The sequence below is a fragment of the Lathamus discolor genome, chromosome 3, assembly GCF_037157495.1.
Source record: "Lathamus discolor isolate bLatDis1 chromosome 3, bLatDis1.hap1, whole genome shotgun sequence".
NCBI lineage: Eukaryota > Metazoa > Chordata > Aves > Psittaciformes > Psittacidae > Lathamus > Lathamus discolor.
Window position 1 is genome coordinate 66,582,685 of NC_088886.1, and position 22,039 is coordinate 66,604,723.

General features: G+C 51.4%; 1 protein-coding gene across 2 annotated transcripts in view; it reads left to right on the top strand.

The window, feature by feature from the left end:
* Positions 1 to 6,134: 6,134 nt before the first annotated feature.
* The window catches only part of SH3BP4 (SH3 domain binding protein 4), a 31,166-nt gene continuing 15,261 nt past the window's right edge, over positions 6,135 to 22,039 (top strand). The window contains exon 1 of one of the 2 annotated variants that reach the window (XM_065669673.1): positions 6,135 to 6,241. The gene's annotated coding sequence lies outside the window, so the exon portion shown is untranslated. The remainder of the gene's footprint in view (positions 6,242 to 22,039) is intronic. The other variant, XM_065669674.1, reaches the window with a different exon arrangement.

The window sequence follows — 22,039 nt, forward strand, 5'->3', positions numbered from 1 at the left end:
CCACCTCCATCTGCTTTAATAACCCCCAGCACCATTTTTTCTGCTTTTGAAATGGGAACAATGCTGTTCACACCTGTGGTGATCCCTTTAGTGGATGCTAAGGCAGGGGGAAGCTCAGCTTTTGGGCTGATTGCCACCATTATGACTGTGAAGGGTACCATTTCTTAACACCCATGCAAATAATTCCATGGCACTGAGAACTAAATGAGAGCCCAGCACTTGCCAGCTGGAAAAGAACTCGTTATTTCTTCACTGTAGAAATAATAATGGACTTATAAAGGAGGGAGTGCAAAAAGAGTGTGGACTCGAGTGCTTTCCGTTCTCCTTTACATGCTTAGAGCAAAGAGATTCAGGCTCGGCACATGCATTTATTAAACAAACCCATTTCTTGTGACTTCGTTTCTTTGCAGGGCAGCCGAGCAAACTGCTCAATACACCGTGACCTTGGGACATAATGAAGCTTTGAAAAGCAAATCCGGCAGCACAGAAGGAAGTGTGTTTTACCATGCAAGAGGAGGTATTGTGGTCCAAGCCAGAAACAGCCAAGCAGTTATCTCTGATGGCTTCAATCTCAGCCAGACAGGGGTATTTTATAAGACTCCCTTTGTTAAGAGAGCCACAAATAGTGCAATGTGTGGAAGACTCTGTGCAAGGGTACCTGGCAGCGTGACATTTAACATCATTATATACCAATATGACTAGCTCGTGCTGCTCTTTGCCCTTGTCAGGGTGTAATAACCCCTAGGACCCATGTCCCCTGTAGCAGTGACCATTGCAAGACCATTGCAAAACGCCATCTGTCCCAGCCACCCTATTGTTGTCCTTGGGGCTTCTCCAAGGAAGGGGACAGAGGATGCCTTGTGCAAGTAGAACAGGGTTTGCACGTGGTTCTGGATGTCAAACCCAGCCAGGATGCTGGACCAGGAGGTCCAAGCTGGCCCATTGCACATCAGCATCATCCCATTGCCTACCCTTTCCTGGCCACAGGTATCCCCAGTTTTGTCAGAGGCAGGTTTGGGTAGTTGGGGTGAGATACCTTTGAAGGCAGCAAAGGCACCAAGAGGGGGATGATGGGGGGAAGGGATGGTGGGGTTGCCCATGAGCTCCTGGGGAGAAAGGGCTCAGATGAGGGTATCAGCAGGGATGATTCTTGATGTAATAGAGAGTAGCCAGCATCAAGGAAAAGAGAGGGGATTGCAAGTCTGCAATCTCCCTTCCCATTAGCTTGGTGCTTTCTTCCCTAGGGATGATAAACCAGGCTCATCTCGGTGGTTGATTTTAGATAGAGCTGTCATTGAGCCTTGGCATTTTTTGCAGCTTCCGTCATCCTGTTGCCAGGAGAAACTCCCCTGTGAACAAAAGCGGTTTTATTTCATGCACTCGGACTCCGGGAGGAGAAGAAACTCTCTAAGGGAAACCACAGCATTAACTCCTGGCTTGTGGGTCTCACCGTGCCATCAGCTGGGGTGGGAGGTATGGACAGGGAATTGCTTGGCTTCTAGTGAAAGGGAAGAGTGCTGCTTACTGGAAACTGGTTGGTTAAAAGAAAGGATTTGGGTTAAAAGAAAGGATTTGGGTTCCAGTGAGGTGTTTTGCCACATGGAGTCGTTTTCCAAGAGGAGGGAGGCTGAGGATGTATGTGGTGCAAAGCTCCAGGCAGCAAACTCCACCACGCATCCCTCTCCACAGGGCAGAGTGAGCAGCACCATCCGATGCACTATGGCAAGGATGAGGGATGCAATGGGAGCAGGGGGGAAGGATGCTGTAGGTTTTCACCCAAGGGCTGCAGAAGGTGCAGCGCTGGTCCCCATGGCCTCTCTTATCTCTCATCTCCTCCTCTTTGCTTCCCTTTGTTCATTCATTCCAGGCAGGCAAAGAAAGGTAAAGTCACTCCGGAAGCCCTGTCATTTGCTTTGCACACTTCCTCCTCAGGCTGCAAGAAACTAATCCGTGTTAGAGTAGGAAGCAATTGTTACCTGCCTGGGTGTTTACCATCACCTTACAAACACCTTGTGTACACAAGAGCCGAGCAGTTTGCACAGTGTTCATGGGTGACTTGCAGCCCCCTCATCCCACAACTTTCCTTCCCTTTTGGCACCAACACAGCCCCACATTCATGAAGGGATGAGGTGCTCACCTGCTGCAGGGCAGTGGTTACCTCACCAGCGTGCCTGGGGGTTGCTGTGCTGTGTGTCTTGAAGCAAAGCAAAAGCAAAGTCCAGGATTGCGAATGTACCATAGGAAATCACTGCTTTTGCCTTCAGCCATTGCAGTGGATGGTGATCTTGTGTAATGTTCACAGCATGTGGCCAAGGAAGGAATGAAAATAAAGCCCTCCAGGCTCCAGCGAGAAAACCCACTTGAGTAAATGCATGTTGAAAGTGGAGCTGGGTGTTGGAGGAGTCGATCTGCCCTGCTATCATTGCAGCCGAGCATCAGCCAATTTGGAAAATGAAGCAGGAACAGCCATTGGGGGAGCCTGGCAGAAGGAAGATGAGGCTTCATTTGCCAGTCCCAATGCTCCGAGACTTCTTTATTAGAACCTTTATGTGGGTAATTGGTTTTGCAGCAAGAAGGTTACACATCCAAAATAAACCTTGCCTGCATCATTCCTTTACTTTATCCCAGCCATAACATCAGCGTACCCTCACCAAGCAGAGTTCAAACACCTGTAAGTGCCACCCGTGTCAGTGATGCTCCGGAGCCTGCCTTGCTCCTTGCCAGAGTGCAAGTAAATAGATCTGCTGCTTCCAGGGAACGCAGCAATTCCATAGGGCTATTCCATAGGAGAAAATCTGTCTTGGTATGGCACAAACTAAGAGGGACATTAAAATCTGCCAGCTATCAGCTACCCCTGTATCTATCCCCATCGCTATCCTTTGTCATTAACCATCACAGCTGTAATTAAATCACAGCAAGGGAAGATTGGCCTGCAAAGAGCTCACCACAGGGATTTTGCTGGCCTTGCTGTCCTAATGCAGCATTATTAAATGTAGCTTGGCAGCCAAGCACTCTCTTCCCAAGCTCCGGAATGCAATCCATAGCATGATACAGGCCAAGGGATTTGCTGGACTCCTACCAACATTGAAGGATCATGGAAAAAGCGCTCCCTCCAGCGCATAACATCAGGCTGCAACAAACCCAAGCTGCAGCAGGACCTCAGGCACTTCCACCGTGGGACAGGCTTTTATTAGATACCAGTTTGGAAGTGGATTTTATTGGGGTTAGATCTGGGAGTGCTACCATTTGCAACGGCTCTGACCAAGGCTTCAGGAGCTCAGCATTAGTGATTGAGCTGCCACTACCCCTGCACCTACACCTGCATCCCTGTTGGAAGGATCCCTAAAGCTCATCCAGTCCCAACCCCTGCCACGGGCAGGGACACCTTCCACTAGAGCAGGGTGCTCCAAGCCCCTGTGTCCAACCTGGCCTTGAACACTGCCAGGGATGGGGCAGCCACAGCTTCTCTGGGCTCCCTGTGCCAGCGCCTCAGCACCCTCACAGGGAAGAGCTTCTGCCTAAGAGCTCACCTCAGTCTCCCCTGTTCTGGCAGGTTAAAGCCATTCCCCTTGTCCTGTCCCTACAGGCCCTTGTCCAAAGCCCCTCTCCAGGTTTCCTGGAGCCCCTTTAGGCACTGGAGCTGCTCTAAGGTCTCCCCTTCAGGAGCCTTCTCTTCTCCAGGCTGGACAAGCCCAGCTCTCTCAGCCTGGCTCCATAGGAGAAGTGCTGCTTTTATCTGCCATTTCAAAGGCAGCATCAGAACAAAGATGAGCTCTTCTCTTTCCAAAAGAGACACATACACTCATCTGAGTCACGGGTCTGTCATCCTGGACTGGCTCTTCTCCTAAGCACTATTTAGGCAAACGGAAACAATTACCATTCACTTTTGTGTAAGTGCTTGAGAAACACCATAGGTGAAGAGGGAAAGTCTTGAACTGAACTTTAACACGGAATTCCTGAAAGATGAATTTCCAGCCCTGTTATAAAAGCCTGAGCTTGTTAAGGGCATCCTGTCCGGGTCTAATTGCTCACCGGTATCGCTTCCTGGCAGGGGAAGCAGGAGTGGCACACATCCAGAGGTGGGACAGCTCTGCCACTGTGCCCTCATGCCTGGCTCTGCCCTGGTTTGCTGTGGTCACAGTGGGAGCAGAGGGGACGTGGAGCAGCAGGCAGGGAGGCAGGAGCCCTGGGGCATGGGCTTGAAGGATGCTGTGGGAGAATCTTCTTTTGTACCTATAAATTTTGTTCCCTGCCATGGATAACACCCACCCTACAGCCCCTTATTGCTCTGAGCTGCTTCTGGGCATTGCAGTTGGGACTGGATGAGCTTTAAGGTCCCTTCCAACACAAGCCAGTCTGGGATTCTGGGATTCTATGATTTTCAACTTTACAGTATCAGAAAGATATGAAATCAGACAAACAATGTATGAGAGAAATAAATCAGCAGCTCCAATAATGCTGTTAACCAGAGTTTTGCACACATGTGTAGGAGCAGAGGGATAGGAGCAACCTGGCCAGGGTGCCCCAGGCTTGGTGCCAGGGTGCAGATGGGAGCACCCCAGCATCCATGGGTGCCATCTGAACCATTTCCACCAGCAAAGCAAGATGGAAATGCCACGTGGCAATGACAGAACCAGGATATCTGCTGCAGGGAGCTTTGCTTTGATAAACCCCAACTCTCCCAAAACAATGCCAACAGGAATGAGCTCCCAGGGGTGCTCTGACATGGTTGCAGGGCTTGTTTTGTTTGTGTTAACCTATACAAAGCTAGGCTGGATGCAGTCAGACAGCCCCAGCTCACAGGCAAGCTTGGCTGCATGAGGACTTGTGACCACTCCACTGCAGCCATGGTGAACACCCTGTCTCCTGCAGCACTGGAAGTCTGGGTGCAGGAGGAGCCAACACCAGGAAGAGGAAATTTAATCACTGTATCCAGATTAGATCCAGGAAAAAACAAGGAGGGAGGAGAGGGAAGAGCAGCGTCTCACATAGCCCAGACCCTGCTGTGCACAAGACCTAGTGCTTGGTGCTCAGCTGCTTCTCCCAGGGGTGTTCCAACACTCTGATGGTGTCTGTGCACATTGTGTCCATCCCCACACTGTTGTGTTTGCTGCTCCTGGCATCCCTGAAGGCATGGCCAGGCAGTGCAGCCACAGACAGCACAGGGGTGGGATGCCCGGTGGTGACCTGGTTGGATTCCTAACTAGTTTTGGGGCTTTTAATGAGCACAAAGCCTTTTATTTTGGCTTTGGCTGCTGCGGGATCAGAGCTGTTGTGAGCATTGAAGCTGCCTTCTTGAGCAGTGTGGTTAACTGAAGGCACTGGGTTGTGCAATTTGCTGCTTTATTGAGGATAACGATTTGGGGTTTGCACTTTAGGAATTACTCATATTCTCCAAGGGGTTTGCTGGTTTCAACACATCCCTGTTAACCCTGCTGCGGAGCCCATTACGTGCAGAGCTGTAGGGACATGGGGGTGACCACTTGACTGATCCAGAGGGATGGGGAGACCAAAACAACCCATCCTGCAAACAGCTCCAGCAGCACTGAGTTCATGGTGGCTTCCTACAAAGGTGGCAAACCAGTTTCAGCACAGAGTTTATATTATGGTGAATGTCCTCATGGCTTTGCCTGCCTGCTTCCAGGGAAGTGGGTTAATGATGGGCTGTTTAGGATGCGTACAAACTCTTCCCTTAATATATAAAAGAGGGGCTTTGGACAAGGAATGTAGGAACAAGGGGAATGGCTTTAACCTGCTGGAGTGATTCTGTGGCTGCCCCATCCCTGGCAGTGTTCAAGGACAGGCTGGACACAGGGGCTTGGAGCACCCTGCTCTAGTGGAAGGTGTCCCTGCCTGTGGCAGGGGCTGGAACTAGATGAGCTTTAAGGTCCCTTCAACCCAAACCTTTCCTTGATTTTCCTCTCGCAGTCATTCCCATTACTCCACTATAGGATCACTGGTGTATGTGTGTGTAAGTTTCACTCCCGTCCCTCAGCACAGGGTCTCTCGTGTCACACGAGGACCGGACCCTTAGCACCACCAACTCTTCAACTCCTCCCCTCCACCCCGCCCCAAAACCCGCGCCAACACCGCGCGCCCTCCCGCCCCTTTGAGCGAGGCCACGCCTCCTTCCCCTGACGTCACCGCCGACGCGGGGCGGGGCGGGGTACGGTACGGTGGGGAAGCGCTGAGCCGGGAGCGGAGCTGAGCTGTGTCGCGGGTGTTGGTTCTCCGGTCCCAGGTAAGCCCCTCGCTGCCGGGGCGCGGGAGCTGCGGGGGGGCATCGCTGGTACTTGCGGTTCCGCCGCAGCCCCGCCGCCCCGCCGCAGGGGGAAAGTTTGCGGCGGTGGTGCCGGGAGCGGCCGGAGCCGTGTCCCTCACCCCGCCACCGCGGTCCTCCCCGGGCAGCATCCGGTGCTGCGGGAGTGCAACGCCCTGTCCCCGCCGTGTGAGCGCTCAACGTTTGTGCATGTGTAAGCGCTGCGTGTGCATCGCCTTGTAAGCGAGTGTTGCGGTGCGTGTAGAAGCGCGCACACGCCTGCGAGCGGGAGCCAGGCTGGAGCAGGGAATCGTCGCAGCAACTAACTTCTGCTCCGCGGCTTTCGGGGGATCCTGCCCGCGGCCCCAGCACCCCGCTTGTCGTTCCGCTGGTGTTTGCCAGGAGGGGATGAAGAGGATGGGGGCGAGGTCCCGGGGCTGATATCCCTGCAGCCGGTGGGGAGCCCTGGGTGGACGTGACCGGGTGTACTCCGGGGACAAAGCACAGGCGTTTCCTGCTGTGTCCAGCTTGGAAACTCGTGGGGATGTCTTGCAGCAGAGGCTGGCCTGGCTTTACTTTTCTTTCTTATCGCGCCTGGGATGTTCCCTGGGAGCTTGAGGCTTTTTTAACAGCACTGTGCTGGCCGTGCATGGCATCTCTTTGCCAGCAGGGTCTGGCCGATATTGTGGGGTCGCTGACCTTTTTGCTGGCTTCCTGGTGTGTTTGTGTTGTTTTGCAAGGGAGGGGTGCTGTCCAAGGCTTGGCTTATGGCTGTTGCAAGCAGCGGTGCTTGCAAGACCGTGTTCAGCAGGAGAGGTGGACTTGGGCAGAAGGAGTGTTATGGGGAGGTGTGAATCAGTGGGGAGGTATTGGAGCTTTGGGCTCTGGGACTTGGGTACCCATTTGGGGTTTGGGGGGTCCCTGATTATAAAGCTGGTCAGGAGTAAGCACCTCAGTACTTAAAGTTACACTCAAACTAACTTCAGTACAAAGGGGGATGGTGGTGACTGTGTTGCTGTTCTGTGCCACTGCCCTAGGTAAAGCTCACAAGACTCTGTCCAGCCTGGCCTTGAACACTGCCAGGGATGGAGCAGCCTCTCTGGGCACCCTGTGCCAGCGCCTCAGCACCCTCACAGGGAAGAGCTTGTTCCTTTTACCTAACCTGCATCTCCCCTGTTCAAATTTAGACCCAACCAGCCAAATACCTGATACTGGAAATAATATTGTCCTGGGGTGTCTCCCATTGTGGCTTTTTCTTCCATGCAGGCAGCATCATTACCAGGTCCTGCACAGATGCCCTTGTACAACGTCTCTGGTAGCATCTTTAATCTCTTCCCCCCTCTCCCCCCCCCCCCCCCCTTCTCTCACCCTTTCCACTGGTTAGACATTTGTCCAGGGTCTCTGTGCTCTCCCTACAGCAAGCTTTAACCCTCTTTAACCAAGCAGATGCAGTTGCCCGATCCCATGGATCCCCAGCCTCTGCTGAGCATGTATCCTCCAGGGTGGGGATTTTGCTGGCACAGATGCCAGCTTTCCATATACACTTCCAAAAGAACTCTGCCCGGGTGGTGGAAGAGTCTGTGCTGTCAAAAATAACCGTGTTGTTCCTTTTAATCAAGTAAAGGCTGAGCAGTGGTGCTGTGGGGAGCGATTGCAGCCCTTGCTTGCCTCTGTGCTTGACATCCTAATTATGTTTTCATTTGAATGAGAAGAAAAATATTTGCGAAGCCAAATATTTATGCCAGCCTGGTGGGGTTTGTTGAGGAGAGTCTGTGTCTGGGGAGGAGGTGCTTTAGACACTGAGGAAGGCATTGAAATCCATCAAGGAGCTCTTGGTTGCAGTAGCCTGGCTGAGCTCCCAGCTGGAGAGGTCAGGATGTGAAGGGTGATTTGCATCCTTCTTCATCTCCTTGCTCTCAAGAGGTCTGAAAGTTGCATCGCCTCTTGCTTTGGTGGCTGAAACAGAAACACATGCAAATAACCTGACCTTGGAGTGTCTCAGCCTTAGGTTTGGCTCCTGCCTTTCCTCCCTTTTCCAAGATTCATTCTGAAAACACCTGAGCTTTGCAGCCTGCTCCTTGGGAAGGAGGTGGGATGGGTTTCCAGCAGGTTTGCTGTCCCTACAAAGGCTATGCTTCGCAGGGCTGGTTGGGATGCTGCTGGACCAAGGGTGTTCTGGCAGCCAGCAGCATCACAGAGGGATGTCCATGGTTGTGTAGAGAGCTGAGTATTCTTGCACATTGGCTGTGTATGGCAACTCTCAGAGGGGTTTTGTAACCAAATGTTGGCTTCCCCATTGACCAGTGGATGAGCCAGGTTTGAAAGAGGGGGATCAACCTGCTGGGGCTTGTTAACTATAATATATGTATGGCAGTATATGCAGTTGCTCTTAAATTGCTTGATTGGGACCTCCTCAAGGGAGGCAAATGTCAGGTTTCATAGGTGGCTTTGGTAGCATGTGTCACTGTGGATGCTGAATTGAGAGCTTGCTCCTTGTGGGAATCCCAGCATCCCAGACTGGTTTGGGTTAAAGGGACCTTAAAGCTCATCAAGTTCCAACCCCTGCCACGGGCAGGGACACCTTCCACTAGAGCAGCTTGCTCCAAGCCCCGTCCAACCTGGTCTTGAACACTTCCATCCCTGGGGATGTGAACAATTCCAGCTCTCTCAGCCTGGCTCCATATCTCTCTCCATAATACCCAAGGTCTAGTGGCCAGGCTGTTTGGTACCTGGGATACCCTGCCTTCTGGGCCATGTGCCACTGTGACAGGGCAGGGATTCCACTGTCAGCACCAGCACAGACCCATCCAGGCTGCTCCCTAAAGTGAGGCTTCACCTTAAAAAGCACAAAAGGAGCCCCCCGTCATTTCATATAGGACGTGAGTTCCTTCAGAGCTCCTTGGTCCTGTGCTTGTGAGCAGGGAACAAGCCCTGCATTAACCCGGGTGAGGAGCCAGCACGGGGCACAGGGCTGTCATTGTGTGAGGCCATTGTCGCAAGTGCTGTGCCAGCCTTGGCTGGGGCAGGGAGCGCGTGGACCTCTCAGTGCTGGCCAAGGACGTGACTTGGAAGCAAACCCCATGGAGGCAGTGGGAGAGATGCTCCTCATGGAGGTGATGGGTCTGATTCCTCCCCTTAAAGCCCCTGAAGGATGGTTTTGGTGCAAGAACACCCTTGCTTCTCAGTTATGAAGCTGTGGCATTTATTAAGCAGCCTGAGCTTGCTTTGTGGCTATAAATAATGTTTGTTTCCATAAAGACATAAAAGGGGAAAGCAGTTGCAGGACCTGTAACTTGGGCTGGTGGGAGCAGGTCCTCCAATATGCATGTCCTGACAAGCCTCTTCCCTTCCAGCACAGAGCCTTGGCTTTCTAAATGAGGCAGAGAGACTTGCTCCCAGCAGGTCAGATGGTCACATCTGGTTATGGTTTAATGCTAAAGTGATGTCCTGGTTCCAGCAGTGCTGCAACCATCCACAGACCACAGTGAGGGGGAGCTTTTCGGGATGCTTGTGGCATCTGTCCCTTCCCACAGTCCTCATTGCAGCCTGGGGTCCTTCATTTCTCCTGGTGATCCTTGGAAACAAGTGATTTCAGTGGGCATCTGTACCATAGAGCTTGTAAAGAAAAGCATGTGAGTGTGGTGAGGGCCATGGAGATGCTGTGAGGGCGGGAGCAGCTCTGCTCTGGAGACAGGCTGAGAGAGCTGGGCTTGGAACTGGAGGAGCTTTAAGGTTCCTTCCAACCCAAACCAGTCTGGGCTTCTCTGATGGTGTACATGGTGGCTCACACAAGGGGTAAGTGAAGGAGCACATGAAATCCCTTTGCTGCTCAGGCAGTTTGCAGCTCCAGCTACAGCCGCATTCTCCCTCTGCATCTTGGTGTTTCCAGAGTGAAGCTTGTTTGTAATGGGTCAAAGAGCTGACTGTAAAGCTTCCAGCTCCTTCATCCTGTCCTTGGAGTCACACTTTTCCCCTTTACTAGCAAAGTTGGCATTGTAGGTGTGTTGCATGTCTTTTGAAGCAAACTGGTGCCCCATAAGTAGCATCTCCTGTCTTTAATCTAGTTTTCTGGTGGAAACCTAGCACTATCTATGGGCTGGCCAGTCTATTGCTCCGCTGTTACCAACCCCCTGGCCTGTGCCCCCCTTCCCTTATGCTATAGCTCTATTTTTAAGCTGCTGATTGCATTTGGAGCCGTGCAAGGGCTTATTTTCGGTGCCTAGAGGTTGTCATTCCCAGCTGCTCTATCAACAGGCTGTGGGGAGCATAACGCTCATTACTGATAGAAGGAAACAAATTGCAAGTCCTAAGGCTAAATGTTCGTGCCTGCTCTTATGTGAATAGATGCTCCAGCTCTGCCTGGATGAGATGTTGCTTCAGACCCATCAGCAGGAAGGGGCCGTACGTTGCATCCCGTCTCCTTTGCACTGGCTGACACATAACATCTGCATGTGCAGGTGATGGATGTGAGAGCAAGTTTGTGCCCTCAGACTTCTATGTATTAACATACAAAGACAGGAGGTGGCTCAGCCATTTATTGCTTTAAACTCTCCAGTGTTTCTTCATCATCTGAATGCGTGTGCACAGATTGGAGGGATGGTGATGTGTGTCTGCTTAAATGATGGGGGAAGCTTCAATAATAATAATGATGATGATAATAACGATGATAATGACGTGAAAGCCTTTCCTTCTCACAGTTTTCTGCAGGCACTGCAACAGAGTTGCTTCCTCTGCCCCCTCTCTTGCCCCTTGGGAGGGTTGCCCTGGGGAGCATCCCATCATTTTCAAGAGGGGAAATGACTACCACGAAGCAAAACCAGATGTTTTCTAACTCCAGCAAGCACCCTTTCGACACAGCAAAGGAACGTGCTGTGGTATGTAGCTGTTAGGCTGGGTTGTTCATCCCGTGCTGCAAACAAGCCTTGTGCAAAGCTATTGCTTCCCTCTCCCTACTTGTTCTCCAGGGGGAAATCCAGGAGCTGCCCTTCTCCCTTCATGCCTGCTTTAGGTTGTCTTTTAGTGGGAAGGTGTTTGCATGATGTGTGGCCGTGTTTGAATGACACCGGCTGTTTCCTTGGGAACAGAAAAGGCTTTTTTGGAGTTGAACAATGGTGCAAGGCAGGAGATAGGCTTCCATTAGCTCAGTGAGGGCTTTGCAGTGTTCACTACCAGTTGTGTTGTTTCTTCTTGATGGTGGTCCACAGCTGCTCCTGCTCAGGGCTGATGGCGTTACACCAGGGAATACAAGACATCTTTCTTTGAGTTTAGATGGAGATGAATTTGGAGTAAGTCCATGGAATGGTTTGGTTGGACTTCTTGGCTGCAGCTTGGTCTTGGTACAGATGTGGCTTAGGCCAGGGCTGGTGGCAGCATCCATTGGTTTGCTTGGGAGATGCTTGGAGCATCCATTGGTAGGAGATGCTTGAGTTATCCATCTAGAAGACACCTACACCAGGTAAAGAGTGGAGGCAGAGGGGTGGAACTAGGTGATATTAAGGTCCTTTCCTACCCAAACCATTCTATGATTTGAATAACCAATGTGATGGTCACACGAGGCCTTGAGACCAAAACCTCCCATGTTTGGGTGCCTCTGGGGGTAAAAACACTGCTTGAGCTCAGGTCTTATCACTGTGGGAGACATTAAAGCTTCAATTCCTGTATAATTCCCACTGCTTTACCACAGGCTCCATTCACATCCATTCCCAGTGCAGCCGGGGCGGGATGCTGCATCCCCGGTTAGAATTAAACAAAGAGAAACTTCTTTGGTTGTAAGTGCTGCAGCTTCCGGACAATGGCAGCGAGCTGAAGGCAGGGAACAAAACGGCCCTTCCCTGGCCAGAAAAAGCCTCTCACCTCTGTGGCATTTCCTTGCTTTCTTTCCCCCACCTTCGCCAGCCTCCCTCGCCAGCCCCTTGCATCCTGGCTGCAGCATTGTAAACCTGCCATCAGATTAGCTGGGCTGGGGTGGGGTTGCTCTCTGTCAGCATAAGGAGTGTTTCCCAGCCTTGGGAATTGCTCTTCTCTCCCCTCCTAAGCACTGTACTTCCCATTTCAAACCCCTCTTCACCTCCTTGCTCACAAAACCCATTGTTAGTGTTGTTTTCCTTTCGGTGCATGTGGCCGTGACCGTGCCTTTGGGTGCAGCTTGAGCTGTTTAGAGTCCGTAAGGAAGCACAGGGAAGAGTTCCCAATGCACATGGCCTGGGAGGAACCAGTGCTTGCAATTCATAGGGTTTGGAGGTAGGAAAAACAAGAGGAGATGGGTGGATGTATCCTGGATGTATCCCACAAAAAGGAGGGAGGAGGGCTGCATCCCTGTAAAAGGAGGAGGAGATGGGGTGAGTGCATCCTTTAGCTTGTCTTCCTGAGCTCCTTACCTATGGATGCTGGTGGCTGCACATCTGTTCTACAAGTGGTACACACATAGGCTTTCATCCCATGTTTGCTTAGATAGAGGAGGACAAGGAGGTTGTTTGGGGGAAAGGGGGTGGAAGCGCAGGGTCCCCAACAACAGGCTGAGTTGGTTCTGGGGTGTTTCCTTGTTTTGTTGCTGTTGTAATACCAACTTCCCAGGCTGTATGTCCTCTCCAGCTCCTCCTTGCTGGGGAGCCAAACAGCAGCAGCCACAATGCAAGCCTTTCTTTTGGCCTCCACAAGCATTCAGTTCGGTTATCTCTGGGCATGGGCCATGGACAAAGTATTTACTGTCCCTGGGAGATGGTGATTACTCCATCAGCAGAACTGATAGCTTATGCTGCTGGCTCTGGCCTTGACCAGGTTATCATCCTAAGAGTCACAGGCAATGCTACTGCTTCCCGAGGCTTACCCCATCTGCCTTGTGCCAGACCAGGGGAAAGATGCTCTGGGATTGGGACAACTGGGTAGTGGGTCTCCTTCCCATGCATCCATCATCTGCAGCCTTGCCTAAGCCCACAAGGAGCCCTGCTCAGCCTGGAGGTGAAAAAGAGAGGAAGGTCTGGAGTTTTCAGGTTTAGTTTGGTTGGTTCTCACTGGGAAGCTGCTTGGGGTCGGCAAACGCTGCTCATTGCCATCAGTGAGTGCTTCCAAGTGATTTTCCCCATCGTCTTCTGAGGTATGGCTTGGGCCTCCCTGGAGAGAGCTGGAGCTGCTTTGGAGTGGTGCGCCTGGAAGTTAATTGCTGCTGAGAACCTGCTTTAATTAACTCCATTACCAGATGGTCCATCTGGCTTCCTGCAGTGCCTGCTGACACCACATGAAACCAGGGCACAGCCTGGAGATTGGAGGCACACGCTGACTGCTTCAGGTCACCAGGGGATGTGCTATGGTCCCCAGCACATCCTTGCTCTTGGGCCTGCAGAGAGTGGGAGATGAGAGCTCCCCATGCCCCGGCTTCAGTGTGTGTTGAGCCCAGTGTGCTGGGCTGCATCCCCAGAGCGTGAGCAGCAATACTCCACTCCCATCTCCACCGCTGATGCCCCATCCCTGGCAGTGTTCAAGGCCAGGTTGGATGGGGCTTAGAGCAACCTGCTGTAGTGGAAGGTGTCCCTGCCACCTTGGAACTGGATGAGCTTTAAGGTCCCTTCCAACACAAACCAGTCTAGGATTCTGTGACTTCTAGCACCTTGTCCTGCAGCTCCACCAGAGCACTTGGTGCTTCTCTGGCTCCTGCTCTTCCTATTAATAGGAGCTATTCAAATGTTCTCCAGATCGAGGATACGGAACATGACCAGGCACGGAAACATTAAGCTAAAAACCCTTTAGCCCAGCACGCTGGTTGAGCAGAGGAATGCAGGGCCCTGCAGCAGGGTTGACCTTTCCATCCCAATCCCATGGAAAACCCTGGCACAGGCAGGCAGAGGTGCATCCTTTAGGTCATGGAGAGGGATGCATGCCCTGCAGGGTTTGTGTCTCAGCTGGGGGCAAACTGAGGCATGGTACATCAGTGTTGCCTGGGTTCATGCAGCAGCCTTGCCTCAAAAAATAGTCTCTAAAATCCCTGCAGAAGTGTGTTTGGGGATGTGTGGGAATAAATCCCTGTGTCCAGATTGCCCTGCGGTCAGGCAGGATAAAAGGAGTAAAAATACTTGCAGTTTGGCCTAATTTTGAAGGGATTGTGACCAGGAAGTGGTGATGCCAGTGCCGTATGGGATGGTCCCCTCCCCTGGAGGGGAGAGGGGAGGTGTTTTGCTTTGGGAACAGGCTTTGTGGCTTAAGGCTGCTTTGAGGCAATTGCGATTGTGAAAGCAGGGCAGAGGGTAGTTCCCTCTGGGGAAGCTGGCTGCTGGTCCTGCTGGGATGGATGTTTGTGTGCAGAGCGTGTTCCTCTGAGCTGAGCATCCGTTGCTGGGTGCTGGGGGATCCCAGCTCATCCCAAGCAGTGCAAAGGCAGAGGAGGCTGAGCATCAGCCTCATTTCCTTTCACTTCTGTGGGTGGGATATGTGGGAATCATTGGGCCCAGAGGTCTGAGCCTAACCCTTGCAATCCCTACGTAGTGCTGCAAACATTTCTTCCTCCCTTTGGAGTGTAAACCCCTCATCCCTCTTCCTGTACAGAAAAATGTGAGTAATGTTAGAGAAATTTGGGATGAGGCCCAGCAAGTGAGGGGATATCCGGCTGAGCTGGTCTCTGGAATTAAAAGTTCCCAAATGAAGAACGTAGCAGAAGAAACAGCAGATTTTGAGGAATTCTATTTGAATTTCTCTCACTTGTTTTCTCTCTCTGGAAAATTTAGGCTGCAAAACTTGGGAATGGCTTTTCTTTGTTGCCTCAATGTATTTGTTTCGTGCTGAAGTGCTAACATGTTGTTGCCCTGAATTCAGTGTAAAAAGGGAGCCCTAGGAGGCTAAAATGCTGGTGCATGTTGTCCTTAGCAATAAAGGGTGGCCATGGCTGCCTTACTTTTGGTTTTCTTTCTTCCTTCTGGACAGTGCCAAGAAAGTTTCTCTTTCCTGTTGATCTAGCACGTAAGTTGTTCTTCTAAATATAAACCCATCCTCGTGTGTCAGCTGAGGCTGGGATTTCACTTCTTCCATGTGTCACTTCAGGTTTTAACTTAAAAAGGAGTTAAAAAAAAACAGGTCCATCTGTATTGGTTTGATGTTTAGGCTGTCTTTTTCCCAGCAAGAGCATGTCTAATTCAGGCCTGACCCTAACCCTTTGATAGTGGAGTTCTGCAGGGTGCCTATGGGCATCAGCTCAGAGCATGCATCAGCTCAGAGCATCCCTCAGCTCCTGGATAGCATTGCTGCCTCTGCTTCTCCTTGCAGAGCTAATTATTGCTGGCACCAGGATCTGCTGCACTCATGGGCACAAGTGGCACTGAGATATGGAAAAGTTGATCCCAGAGGGAAGAAAACTTGGGGCGTTGGTGAGAAAGATGCTGAGAAAGGAGGTATTGTCTAGGTGAGTCAGTGGAGATGGCCATGGATAGTGCCCTGGCATGTTGGCTGTAGCTGGGATTGTCTTCTCTAGCCAAGAGCATGCTGCTTGTAGATCTCAGCCCATGCTTTAGATATGAAGCCAAAATGAACATACAAAATGAACATACATCACTGTGGTTATCAAAGCAGCCTTGAGGCAGAGCAGGTGGTGGGACTGAAGCTGCTTTCCATAGAAATCAATAAATGGAGCAAGTTCTTAGCTGCGTAGAGCCAATGTTTAGCTACCCCTGAATAGGTGGGGCTTTTTAACCTGATTGTAGGCCTTGCATTCTAAGATAAGTCACTGTTCTAGAGACAGTGAACAAGCTTTGGGCTTTTTTGTGTCCCCTCCATAGGTACCAGCAAGGTCTTGGTCTTTTTTCCTCTAATATGGGTGCTGTTCTGGCCTAAGACAGCCTTGTACCAAGGCTGATAACACTTCACCCCTAATTCAGGCTGCAGTAACCCCCAATTCAGTGGTGTGGCCTTGGAAATTTCAGCGGGAATGGATGAAGCACCTCTCTCCTTCCAGCCTTACCTGAGGCTGACTTCTTGGTGACAGCACGGAGGGAATAACTTGTCTTTTGGAAGCATTCCATCTGTGGTTGCTTGGAATTGCCCATGTTTAGGGAATGCTCATGTGAAGACCTGTCGCCATGGTTTGATATACACATGGGAGGGTGTTTTCTGCTTGCAAGCAGTGCAACACAGAAACTAGGTAGGAAGTGACTCCACTCAGCCATGAAAGCTCTGCTTTAAGCAAGGAGAAGCCTCCTGTTACTTTAAGATGACTTTCAGGTGTCATTTTAGTTGTGCCCATCAACTTTGACTGTGAAAGACCATGTCTGAAATCAAGCCCTGCTGCATCTAGGAGCAAGTTTGAGCAAAGGTGAGATTTTTGCCCAGTTTAGGTAAATGACCCTTTTTGCGCCCAAAAATCTTCCTGGAAGGGACACACTATTCCTCAAAATTGCCTTCTCTTTTTGTTGAGGATTATGTGCTAGCACAGAGAAGCAGAAAGTCTTCGACGTGGAGGCTGCAGGGAGTGAACTTGGGCTCTCATTTCATATCGCATGAATTCCGAGAGCATCCATCCAGACAAGGGCCTCGTGCATTTTAACTGATGTAAAGCTAAGTTCAAAGTGCGTAGCTTTGTTTGCAGATAAACCCTTCCAATAAACACTTGGGGTCTGAAAATGATGAAATGTGGCTTCTTATCAGCCATCTGACCTGTGATGATGGAATCGAGCAGCTTTTAACCTGGGGAGACTGAAACAACAACCTCTGAAGTGCAGACAGATGGGGTGGGTGGTGTTGTTTTGGGTTTTTCCCTTCATGGCACTGTTGATGGTGTGGAAAGTGCTTGGAGCCATCGCTTGGGTTCTATCTGGCATCCCTCCCCCCCGAGTTGTGCTCTCCTCGAGTTAATGTGCAGGTTGCAGGAAGCCTGTGTGGGGTTTGAAGGGCTTTAATTCCAGGGGTAACTCATTAAACCAGCAGGCGCTGGTGGTTGCTGCTGTGTTGCATCAACACTGGCCTGTTTGGGGTGAGCTCAAACACCCTCCTGGCTGGCAGAGGTGGGGGGCTGGCACCTGGGAAGCTCAATTCCCACCCGGAGACAAGCTCTAATCTCAGTTAAGGCAAGGTCTTTGCTGATGAAAAGTGAGCCATGATGGACTTGTGGAGAAGGCTCCTTAAGGGGAGACCTTAGAGCAGCTCCAGTGCCTAAAGGGGTTGCAGGAAACCTGGAGAGGGGCTTTGGACAAGGGCCTGTAGGGACAGGACAAGGGGAATGGCTTTAACCTGCCAGAACAGGGGAGACTGAGATGAGCCCTTAGGCAGAAGCTCTTCCCTGTGAGGGTGCTGAGGCACTGGCACAGGGTGCCCAGAGGAGCTGTGGCTGCCCCATCCCTGGCAGTGTTCAAGGCCAGGCTGGAAGCTGCTCTGAGGTCTCCATGTGGCTTCTCTTGTCCCTATCCGTCAGTCCCATAGCCCCATCGTAGGAGGCCACCAAACTGGTCAGACAGACTTTGCCCTTAGTGAAGCTGTGCTGGCTGTCACCAGCCAACTTGTTGTTTTCCATGTGCCTTAGCATGCCTTCCAGGAGAATCCGCTCCAAGATCCAGGCACAGAGGTGAGACTGACTGGTATGTAGTTCCCTGGGTCTTCCATTTTTGCCTTCTTGAAAATGGGGGGTTATATTTCACTTTTCCAGTCGTCAGGAACTTCACCTGACTGCTATGGACAAATATGACACTTATGGACAGTATGATGGACATCCTGCCTGCAGCATCTGCATCTCTAATACAGCCCTCTCCTTTTAAATGATGAGCAGGTCATGAGGACCAAGCATGACACTCTTTGCATGACTGAGTGGTGGTCAGTGTGGAGAAGATGCATCTTGGTGGAGTGCTTGGGCAGGGAGAGCTGCCTGGAGTTGTGTGTGTGTTGGTCTAGGGATGAGCTCATCTCTGGAGCTTTCTGTTGTCTTCTCTGTGTGTCACTGCATCAGTTACGGTGTGAGGCAGCAGCGTCAGTGACTTTCCTGTGCCTGCCGTTCTCTGGTCACACTGGTGGGACTGGTTTCCCAACATTGCAGCCAGGAACAAGAAGAGCTCGTGGCTCTGTGCACTGCACCAGCAATCCCACTGAGAACAGCTACTTCTTTCCATCAGACAAAGATGGAATGAGTGGAAGGTGATGGAGACAGGGCTCTGAAGCACTGATGCAGTTAAAGCTCAGTCATCATCTCCACTTGGGTGAAGCACAGCTTTTCTGGGACTGGTTACTTCAGCTTTTGACAGCTCTTGAAGTCCAAATTAGCATCTATATGATCTAAGGAAGGAGGCAGTGCCAGGACTTTGGCCCTGAGGGTAGCAGGATAATGAGTTCCTCCAGGGGTTGTCTCAATGAAAGCCTTGTACCATGCTTCCAGTTTTCATTGCCCTGCTTAATGTGATGTCTTGAGATGGGGAGGAGGGGTTTGGGTGGCCCCTCTTAAGTACATCAGGTGTCAATGAGATGGTTCTTGCAGCCTCTCTGGAGGCAGGAAACCATTTCCCCTCCTTTCCTTTTCCATGGTTGCCCTTAGTCTGCTCTTTGTGGATGCTGACCTGAGATCTTATGCGTGACCACGGCATCTCTTCCATCGCAGCACTGCATGGGGAGCAGTGTGTGTGCTTGTTCCCTGGTGATGTCCCTACATAGGGGCCACACCAGTGTTCATTCCTTTCCTCCATCAGCTGAAGGCATCCCAGAGCAGTGCTGGCAACAGCCAAAGAGCTTGTTCCAGTGTATCTGCTCCAGAGCAGATATCTATACCAGGGTGCAGACCTGCATTTGAATGAGCCCACAGCTTACAAAAGAAGAGGTTTTCCTCCTTTTCCAAGGCAGAGGATGGTGACTGTGAGCCACAGTGGGATGTGTGTTGTCAGACAAGACCATTTCTTCTTCAGAACACTTCTGGGACATGAAGTACTGCAGGAGGGATGGGAGGTCCTGATATTTCTGCAAGCCCCTTCTTGTTTCCTAGAAAAGGGACTAAAAACTGACCTGTCTTCTGTTCTAGTGCATCACCAGCTCAAAGGCCCTTTCCGGGATGTGCATGAATTCACACTAACCTGTTCTTTCTGGTACAAAGAACTTGTGTTTTCTGTTGTCTTAATAGAATCAACCAGGTTGGAAGAGACCTTTAAGCCCATCCAGTCCAGCCACTCCCCAGCCCTGCCAAGGCCACCACTGACCCATGGCACTGAGGCCTTGTCTCCACTGTGTGTGAGCACTTACAGGGACGGTGACTCCAGCCCTGCCCTGGGCAGCCTGTTCCAATGCCTGAGCACCCTCTGGGGAAGGAATTGTTCCTCAGCTCCATCTAAACCTCCCCTGGTGCAGCTTGAGGCCGGTTCCTCTTGTCCCATCACTGTTAAGGAGCAGTTTACCTTCGGTTGGGGGTTTGGAGTTCTTTGAAGGGTGGTGGGGTAGTTTTTGTGTGTTAAGGTGAAAGCATTGGCTTGGGAAACCCAAGTGGTGAAGCAGGAGAAGGAAAGGAGCAGGTAAGCGCATGACAAGGTCAGGAATCACTGAAGTATGAGGCACTGCTGGTATCAAATGTTCAAAAAGTGATGGGGTTACACCAGTTGAGGTTGGGTCTGTGCTGATGGTGCCAATGTAGAGGATGATGTTTTTCACATGTGCTGGAAGATCTGTTAATACAAGCATGGGAAAAGCGAGCAAATCTTTGTTGTCAGCTCATTTGCTGCTGGTCAAAACATGTTGAGCAACTTCAGCCCAGTGGTCAAGGTAGTGTTGGAGCATGGTCATGGGGAAGCTCTTGAAGGTGAAGAATCTACAGCGCAAAGCCAAGTTCCTAAATGAGATTGCTGAAATTTGGCCCCAAAGGTCTTCTTTAGGAGGCCATTGTCCATTGCAGTGACAGCATCTGGTTGGTGGTGGTGCTCCCAGGCACATCTCCTGGCTCTCCTTCAGGGCTGGGGTGTGCCCTGGGTTTCCAGGGGTCCCTTCTGTGCCTGCTTCCATGATCTGGAGTTACTGATGGTTTTCTGTGTGATAAAAGCTGTGATTTTCAGTCAGTTCATTGTGTAGGATGAATGAGCTCTGTGGGTAGCGCTGTGGCTCTGGGAAATGAACTTGCAGCTACAAGAAACTGGATTCACTTGTGTTTAAGCAGAGATGACTGTTTTTACAAGAAACACCCAAACCCACTTCTGTGTTTGTAGAAAAGCTGGAGGAGCTTGACTTTGGAGGAGGAAAAGGCACATTAAAAGCCATAAGCAACAAGTGCCTGGAGCTGGTCTTGGCTTTGCCACGGGAAAACAATGATGAGGGGTGGATTTGGAGCTCTTCCCACCCTGTGGCCAAGGGTAGGTGAAGGATTGTCCCTGCATTTGCACCACTTGGTGCTCAGGACTTAAGGGGCTTATTCTGCATCACCCAGGGAGAACAGGCACACAGGGATGTAGTTAGTGTGAGATTAACCAGGTCGTTTGTGTCATGGCGGCTCCCGCTCCTGATGCTTCCTTTGGACATGGGCATGCTGAAGTTGGATGGACCCTGCAGCTCCAGGGATGGCTGGGAGGTGTGGGATGAGCAGGAATGTCCACCAGTGTTCCCCACCTCCTTTTGCTGTGTACTGCCCTAGCTTTGGCTGCACATTGGAAGGACCTGGCTCCATCTCCAGCCTCAGTGGTGCTTGGTACCGCTCAGAGCTCCTAAGCCTCCAGTGTGTTATCAGCCCAAATTCTTGGCAGTCAGGGGTTTTCCATCACTGAGGCTCCTGGGAGGGGTTCTTTCCCACTGAAGTTGGGCTGCAGCCAGTGCTTGCTGGAGAAGACCTCCCCTTGGCCAGCAGCAGATGCTGGGCTATGGCTTTGATTTATAGCTCGGTATCCAGGCAGTACCATGATCCCATCAGGACTAGCTTGGCATGATGGATGGATTTGGGAGCACTGGGGAGGATGGGGCTCTGATGCTGGCACTGCTCTACCACGCTTTGGCTCTCTGGGGGGCTTCCCATGGTCTGTGGTAGAGAGGAGATTCAGCATCCTTGCTGCTCCCCAGCTTGCTCCGAACAGCATCTCTGTCCCTTGCGAAGTAGCCAGCCTGTCTGCAAGAGGAGTGTGGCTAAGCCTGCATGTCCCGTCTGTCCCTTCCTAAAGGCCTTATTCATAGCCCCAGCAAACGCAGGGTTAAATCCATGCTTGGCAAGTCCCTGCTGATGACAGCTCTGCTGTTCCCCTGGTGGGTGACTCACAGGATGGGCATCCTCGTGATGTCCCTGGGGAGCAGATGCCAAGCAGATGGGGAGGGGCGGTGAAGCAGCCGCTGTCACCCCACAGAGGAGCAACAGGCATCCAGAGAGAATCCCTGCTGCCATCATGCCAAGGGCAGCACCATCCTGCTGCTCCCATGCCCTGGGAAGCTGGTGAGGGTTTGCAGGGTGCCAGCCAGCAGCCATGGGAATGGACTCATTGGAGCTTCCCTAAAGCTTTGCCTAACCTTCCACAAAGCCTATTTTGGGATATTGGAAAGAATAGTGACTTAGCTGGCACTAGGGGTGTAACCACGATGGAGCCCTACATCCATAGTGCCTGTTGGTGGGGGAAGCACGCAGCAGATCCTCCTGGCTTGCATGGTTGTGTTTTGCCTACAAGAAACCTGGAGAGGGACCGGCTTTTTCCTAGTCTATATTTAATCCTAGTCAGTTTTCCAAGCGCTGTCAGAGGAGTTTGCAGACCATTGTCTTAGCTGTGGCTGCAGAAGTGATTTCTAAGCAAATCTTGCGCTGTCCACCCTTGTTTCCCCCACATCCTGTTTCCGAGTGTCCCTGTTTAGTCTCCCATAGCCTGAGTTTAAAGGCTG